The sequence below is a fragment of the Staurois parvus genome, unplaced genomic scaffold (genome assembly GCF_062004578.1).
Source record: "Staurois parvus isolate SC_StPar_1 unplaced genomic scaffold, SC_StPar_1.0 ptg000006l, whole genome shotgun sequence".
Lineage (NCBI taxonomy): Eukaryota > Metazoa > Chordata > Amphibia > Anura > Ranidae > Staurois > Staurois parvus.
Window position 1 is genome coordinate 17,039,325 of NW_028317802.1, and position 7,858 is coordinate 17,047,182.

Consider the following 7,858-nt stretch of genomic DNA (forward strand, 5'->3'; position numbering starts at 1 on the left):
CTATTTGTTTCCGAATAAAAACATCTGTATCCTAAATGGAAACAAATAGATACAATGTTTCAACCGCTGTAAATGTGAAGGAACTGTCAGAGAACTGTCAGAAATAGCAGAGCTCTCTGCAGGGACACTTTTTGCCGGCTGTAGAAGGGATGAAAATCGGCCGATCGGGAAAAATTCGATTCGCGCATCCCAAGTTTGCTAATATTCGGATTCGGTGCGAATCGAATTTTTCCTAATATTCGAAACAAATTCCACTTCGCCAAGTTCGATTCGCTCATCTCTAGCTACCATGTACAGCTGCACCATATTTTGCACAATCAAATTTTAGTAAATCAACCCCTCTGTTTCTCCTCTCCGTTTGAGAATTTCAGCAAGATTGTTTCTAAATATTCAAACTTATTGATAGAGAATGGAGAAGGGATCCATGGTGAATAAATCTACAATGCGAGGGATTGGTCATGAGTGTACAGGAACAGTATTTGCCACAAGCAAGTTTAATTTTTTTTTAAAGGCACACAATTCTTTGGAACTTACCCAATAAAGCTGTTCTCTGAAATGGAGAATATAGTAATGTCTGCACTGGGGCCTCCTCTGCACTGCAATGGTCAAACGCTTTTTTACCTGGGGTGATATGAATAAGGTTAAGTACTTACCCCATTCCTCAGCCCAATAGGCTTCCTTTGCCTCATAAGATTGGTCCATCTCACTGCCTGACTAGTTGCAGCTGTCCAAAATTATTCTGTAGGCCAAGGGCCTGCCAACATCCAGGCAGCATCAGAGAGTGGAGAAAAGCAATAGCTGTCAGGGGAACAAGGAATAATGTAAATGACGTTATTCATCATTCCATAGACAAAGCAGCATATAAGCTTGGAGTGCAGCAGGGACCTATTGCAAGCCTGTAGTTCAGCTTTAAATCTGAACAAACATCACAATCAAAATAAAAATGTAGAAATCATGTAAACAGTGTTTCTTTCTTTTTAGCACATTTGGTAAACTTTGTATAATATATATATATATATATATATATATATATATATACACACATACACACACACACACACCTATAAATTACTTGTGAAATGTCCCCAAAAATGTTGACTAATATGATGGAAGAGAACTGTATGAATCACACGTTTGTTGCTGTGTATATAGAGTCCTGTCATTTAATAGGTTAAATTAGGTATATTGAAATACTATTGGGTAATACATTTCTGACATTAACATTAATGCATACTTTAAACAGTACTCACATATACTTTCCATTAAGTAAAATATTCTCTTACATAAGTACATGAATACATCTGTACTATATCATTATATCTAATGCATGTGCATTTTGCTGATAAGTGCTTATTTACAATACATAAAACACTTTCTGTTAAATTAAAAACCCAGCCTTTTACTGACCAGGAGTATTTTATATCTTAGCAACTTTATATCTATCCTACATGATCATTTACTATTTATATGGTCAATGTAACATCCAATTTTCCATAGCAGCCTCTACTCATACTAATGGAATTAGACCTAAAAAAGTAAGAAATAGAGTGTAGGTCAGATGCATTTTAATGCCATTTGATTCTACCTTGCAGCATTTACTGATCAAAGGCCCTCTCATATTTTTGGATAGGGGAAGGGGATCCACTTCTGCATATTTTTGTATCTACTGCAGTCACTTTTTTTTGTCTACATCTCCTGCCCACCTTGCAGCTACTGCTTTATTCTTTATTCTGTTATTAATATTATTCTGTTTGTCAAATTGTCAATCTATAACTAGCCAAAACAGTATGTGAACCAGACCTTACATCAAAAACATCTCAAAATGTTGCCCAAATGTATAATGAATTCTAATTTTTTTTAAAAAAAACAGTACTTTATATGCAGAATTTTGAGATAAGATACATGGTTTTACAGTTCAAATTCTATTTAATATATTCAGACCATTTTTATTGTCATTGCATTTCATGGTTCTCTCTGCTTGTTCAGCACAGGGCACATGGAAAACTCTGGAATTTATTTTTCAGTACTTAGATCCATCAACAAATTATTGCATTTACTAAAAAACAGTCTCAATATGTCCCCTCACCTCCACACAAGGAGCCAAAACATGTTTAGAAAGAAAATCCAGAAGGACACAGAAGCAGCACCCACAGAAAAATGTATCTACAGAATAAACAATGTTTTACCTCTGGAGGGATCTATTAAACAAATGTACTGGGTTAAGGAAGAAGCGGACATGGTGGACCACTCAAAGGTTATGGTAAGTTGATATTGAACAAACTACAGATCCAGACCTCATGCAGTCAGGTCCATAAATATTGGGACATCGACACAATTCTAACATTTCTGGCTCTATACACCACCACAATGGATTTGAAATGAAACAAACAAGATGTGCTTTAATAGCAGACTGTCAGCTTTAATTTGAGGGTATTTACATCCAAATCAGGTGAACGGTGTAGGAATTACAACAGTTTGCATATGTGCCTCCCACTTGTTAAGGGACCAAAAGTAATGGGACAGAATAATAATCATAAATCAAACTTTCACTTTTTAATACATGGTTGCAAATCCTTTGCAGTCAATTACAGCCTGAAGTCTGGAACACATAGACATCACCAGATGCTGGGTTTCATCCCTGGTGATGCTCTGCCAGGCCTCTACTGCAACTGTCTTAAGTTCCTGCTTGTTCTTGGTGCATTTTCCCTTCAGTTTTGTCTTCAGCAAGTGAAATGCATGCTCAATTGGATTCAGGTCAGGTGATTGACTTGGCCATTGCATAACATTCCACTTCTTTCTCTAAAAAACTCTTTGGTTGCTTAGGCAGTATGCTTTGGGTCATTGTCCATCTGCACTGTGAACAGCGTCCAATGAGTTCTGAAGAATTTGGCTGAATATGAGCAGATAATATTGCCCAAAACACTTCAGAATTCATCCTGCTGCTTTTGTCAGCAGTCACATCATCAATAAATACAAGAGAACCAGTTCCATTGGCAGCCATACATGCCCACGACATGACACTACCACCACCATGCTTCACTGATGAGGTGGTATGCTTAGGATCATCATCAGTTCCTTTCCTTCTCCATACTCTTCTCTTCCCTTCACTCTGGTACAAGTTGATCTTGGTCTCATCTGTCCATAGGATGTTGTTCCAGAACTGTGAAGGCTTTTTTAGATGTCGTTTGGCAAACTCTAATCTGGCCTTCCTGTTCTTGAGGCTCACCAATGGTTTACATCTTGTGGTGAACCCTCTGTGTTCACTCTGGTGAAGTCTTCTCTTGATTGTTGACTTTGACACACATACACCTACCTCCTGGAGAGTGTTCTTGATCTGGCCAACTGTTGTGAAGGGTGTTTTCTTCTCCAGGGAAAGAATTCTTTGGTCATCCACCACAGTTGTTTTCCGTGGTCTTCCGGGTCTTTTGGTGTTGCTGAGCTCACTGGTGCTTTCCTTCTTTTTAAGAATGTTCCAAACAGTTGTTTTGGCCACGCCTAATGTTTTTGCTATCTCTTTGATGGGTTTGTTTTGTTTTTTCAGCCTAATGATGGCTTGCTTCACTGATAGTGACAGTTCTTTGGATCTCATCTTGAGAGTTAACAGCAACAGATTCCAAATGCAAATAGCACACTTGAAATTAACTCTGGACCTTTTATCTGCTCATTGTAATTGGCATAATGAAGAAATTACACACACCTGGCCATGGAACAGCTGAGAAGCCAATTGTCCCATTACTTTTGGTCCCTTAACAAGTGGGAGGCACATATGCAAACTGTTGTAATTCCTACACTGTTCACCTGATTTGGATGTAACAACCCTCACATTAAAGCTGACAGTCTGCAGTTAAAGCACATCTTGTTCATTTCATTTCAAATCCATTGTGGTGGTGTATAGAGCCAGAAATGTTAGAATTCTGTCGATGTCCCAATATTTATGGACCTGACTTTATGTGTAGCACTACCACCTTAGGGATTGCTGATGAATTTGGGTCCTCCTATAGTCCTGCATAGCCAGTCAGTTAGCATTTTCCACACAGCTTTCATCCAAAGACAGAAATCAGGCCTTGAGCATTGGTTTTGTTATTTTATTGAGGAGATTAAACTTGGATAGGTTGTAGAGGTGTATAGGATGCCCAAGGGAGCTGAACTCTGACGACAAGTTCCTGAACTATTCACAGCTTCTTCTCTCTGACATATAGTCTTTGTTGGAGTGCTAGCCAGCAGCTCCAGTTGTAATATCCCAGACTCTAGATGAACTCCTCTTCACCCAGTGATCTCTAGGTTTTCTTCCTGAGCAGGGGATCTGGCTCCTGTTCCCTTAAGTAAGGTACACAGTTACTAGCAGAGGGCTAATATGGTTTCCTACCAGAGTGCTCCTTCTCCTATCAGCCCAGGGGGTGTAGGTGTACTCATTTAGATCCTGCTGCTACCGGGCCTATCAGCTAGGCTTTTCCTTCCTTGCCACACAGGTAGTCCTCTCTCAGGGAACCAGTGAGTCCTGAGGTAACCTCCTTTCCAGCTCCAGGCTCGCAGGCAGGCCCCATCCCAGCAGGCCTCATGGCAGCCTTCTTCCTCCAGCCTTACATTTTCCTGACTCACACTCCTCTCCCACCACCACACTCCAACTCCTGCTACTGAGCAGATTCTAACATCTTTTAAGGGAGTCCAGCCCCTTTGCCAAGCCTCCTGTTGGGGATTAGCTGAGGTCCCTCAAAGGTGCAGCCTACCACTCCTCAGATCCATCCATATGAGGGCCCTCCTCCAAAAGCCTCAGAGCAGGGGGAAATTCCAGAGGGTCTGGACTGTAGAGTCTCTCAGCTATGATACAAATTTGACCTCTCTGGCTATTGCACCTGAGCTGCTATTCAGCTCCTGCCTAACCATTAGGGATCTAGCTCCACCTAGTGTAACTAGGAGGGTGCTACACATACACACTTCATGGCCTGTTGCTCCAAAAGTACCCTCATGATGATATTTAAAGAAGGAGGCATGAAAATCAAGTGTCCTCTCCCTCCCTCAATAAATCCCTTCAACAGATCCCACTCTACTTCCACAAATGCTGCAGACAGGATCTGCTCTTAGTCCCAAAAGGCTGGGCATGTGCTCCCATATGGAGTTCATGTCCCAGAAGGGTGCCCACACAATGTCATTCAGCTGCATGTGTGTCCCCACAATGAGGCAAGCACTGGCTGTACAGGAAGCACCACCATGCCTTGCAAGTACTAGAAGTGTCAGCACCTGTGCAGAGTATGGCAGGAAACCCATGACATGAGTACCATATTAGACACTAGCAGATCAGGAGCCACCCACACTGTCAGTGCCATACTAAGGCTAAAGGTCAGCTATCCACATCAGAGACTTGGGAGAAGAAACAAAAAAGAGAGGGAGAATCAGGGAAAATGAAAAAAAGAGAAAGTAAAACATTGTATGATAGATGGGAACCAATTGCTGATGCAGGAAGAAAATAAGGGGAAGCATGGTGGGACCTGATGCATGTTACCCAAAATAAACCATACATAGAAAATGCAAACGTATAAAAAGAAACATTAGAAAAATTAAGGTCCACAGAAATTATAATGCCCAACTCCTAAAATTCAAATTAAGATTTCTATAAATATGATGCAAAACTGAGTTGGTCATTGAACTCTGGTGTCTGTATGATTATAAATCCCTCTTGTCCCCGCTTGAAGGACTTTTTTTTTAATCAAAAATTGCAACCCTGGGAGGGGAGATGAATCCTATCCAGTTTCCACAAACAATGGAAATGAGTGGTAGATAGGAAATTATTCCTATGATTAGCAAAATATCTTTCAACTAAACTATGAAGATGTCACGTAAAAAACATTGTATAAATAGTTGCGTACTCTCAGCTGAAGTTTGCATTTAGTTTTACCAACATAAAAAGATTGACACTTGCACTAAAGTAAATAAACCAGCCCAAGGTTTTTTTCAATTGACAAAATGTGACTTTGAAATTTTGACATTCAGTAAGAATTCATTGTAATAACTATTGATATACCTGAAGCATGAACACATACCGCATTTAAATCTGCCTAGAGTCAATGGTGTACAAAGCTCACATCTTATTTAACTGGAAAAGTTGCTTCGGACCAACATATTTTGTGAGGACTTGATTTCTTGAACATGATGCCATCCCTCTTTTCTACAAAACTAGGTCTCCCTTAACACAGGACAATGTTTCTTTAAAATATTACTGATTTGGTCAGACTGTTGATTGAGCTGGGTAATTAAATGGACCTTAGGTTGCAGAAGAGTCATTTATGGAAAAGAGCCAATGATCCCATCCCCCAGGTACTGGTTTATGCACAACAGGACACACATGGTCCCCATTGCCACCTCTGCTCCTGACAGCCATTGAAAGCAAAAACATTATGGATGAGCATAGTTTCCAGTAACTTCATAATGAAACCAAAGCATTCATGCACATTCAAACATAATTTATTTAAATAGGGGCAAGAACGTTTAATCTCAAAAATGTAGGGGATTGACTAAATACAATCAATAGCAGCTAATAGTTTCAGGAAAGATGTGAAAGTTATCTAGATGCATCTAAAGATGAATCGTATCTTTAACCACTTGACCTCTTGAAGATTTTACCCCCTTCATGAGCAGAGCATTTTTCGCTATTCAGCCCTGTGCTATTTTAACTTACAATTGCTTGGGCATGCAGCACTGTTCCCAAATAAAATTTATATTATTTTTTTCACACAAATAGAGCTTTCTTTTGGTGGTATTTGACCACAGTGATCAATGATAATACTGTACACTGTACTAATAACACTGGGGTTAACATCAAGGGGATATGAAGCGGTTGCTAACAAATGTATTATGTGCTGCTTTTACTCACAGATCTGGTTGCTTTTCATACCTGCTTTACAGGTAGCTGTCCTGTGTACACAGAATTCTGGCATCGCATGGAGAGGAGGTTAGCTATCCGTGCTCCTACTTCCTTCCTTCACTGCGCATTATTAAGCCTGCTATGGCTCAGGGGTCGACCCACCCCCCCTCCACACCCGCTACAGAAGGGGACCCTTATAGACCACTTTGTGGAGCGGTCACAAATCCGCACTTTGTGGAGCGGTCACACATCCGCTCCTTTTCTGCCCCTCATCTTTCACAGGGGGACAGAGAAGCCGCTGCAGCCAAGATGGTGGCTGCTACCATCATTCACACTGACACAGGGGACCAGGCTCCCACACTGCAGCCGCAGCTCTCTGCTCCTCAGCTTCCAGACCCTGCCTCCCCTGTAGACATTTCCCAAGCTATGATGGCACCCCTAACACCTACTCACACACTCTGCTGTTGATAATGCAGTTCTTAAAGGCCTAGAACAGCTTCAGACATATCTCCATGCTCAGGCCCAGCGCATTGCTCAGGTGGAAGACTGGATCTCCTCCATTGAAGAGGACTCTATAGCTGTATGAGCTGCAGTGGCCAGACTCATGACTGTTCAGAGGGAACTACAAGACAAGGTAGATGATCTTGAAAACCGCTAATGGCAGAACAATTTGCGCATCATAGGTATACCAGAAGCATATACTCCCTCAATGCTTGTTAACATGTGTGCAACGTCCATTCTAGAGCACATAGGCCTGCGTTTTCCATATGCAGACGAGCAGGCCCACCGTATCGACCCACCATCAGATTCCCACTCTAAACCTAGGCCTGTGATTGTCTGTTATTTGAACTATGCTGACAAGCAAGCCATCCTTCAAAAATTTCAGTGCACACACTCATTATCTGTGGATGGACACCAACTACTCTTGTTCGTGGACTACTCGATAGAGGTCATGTGCCAAGGTAAGGCCTTCTCTTTGATTTGCTCTACTCTCTACCA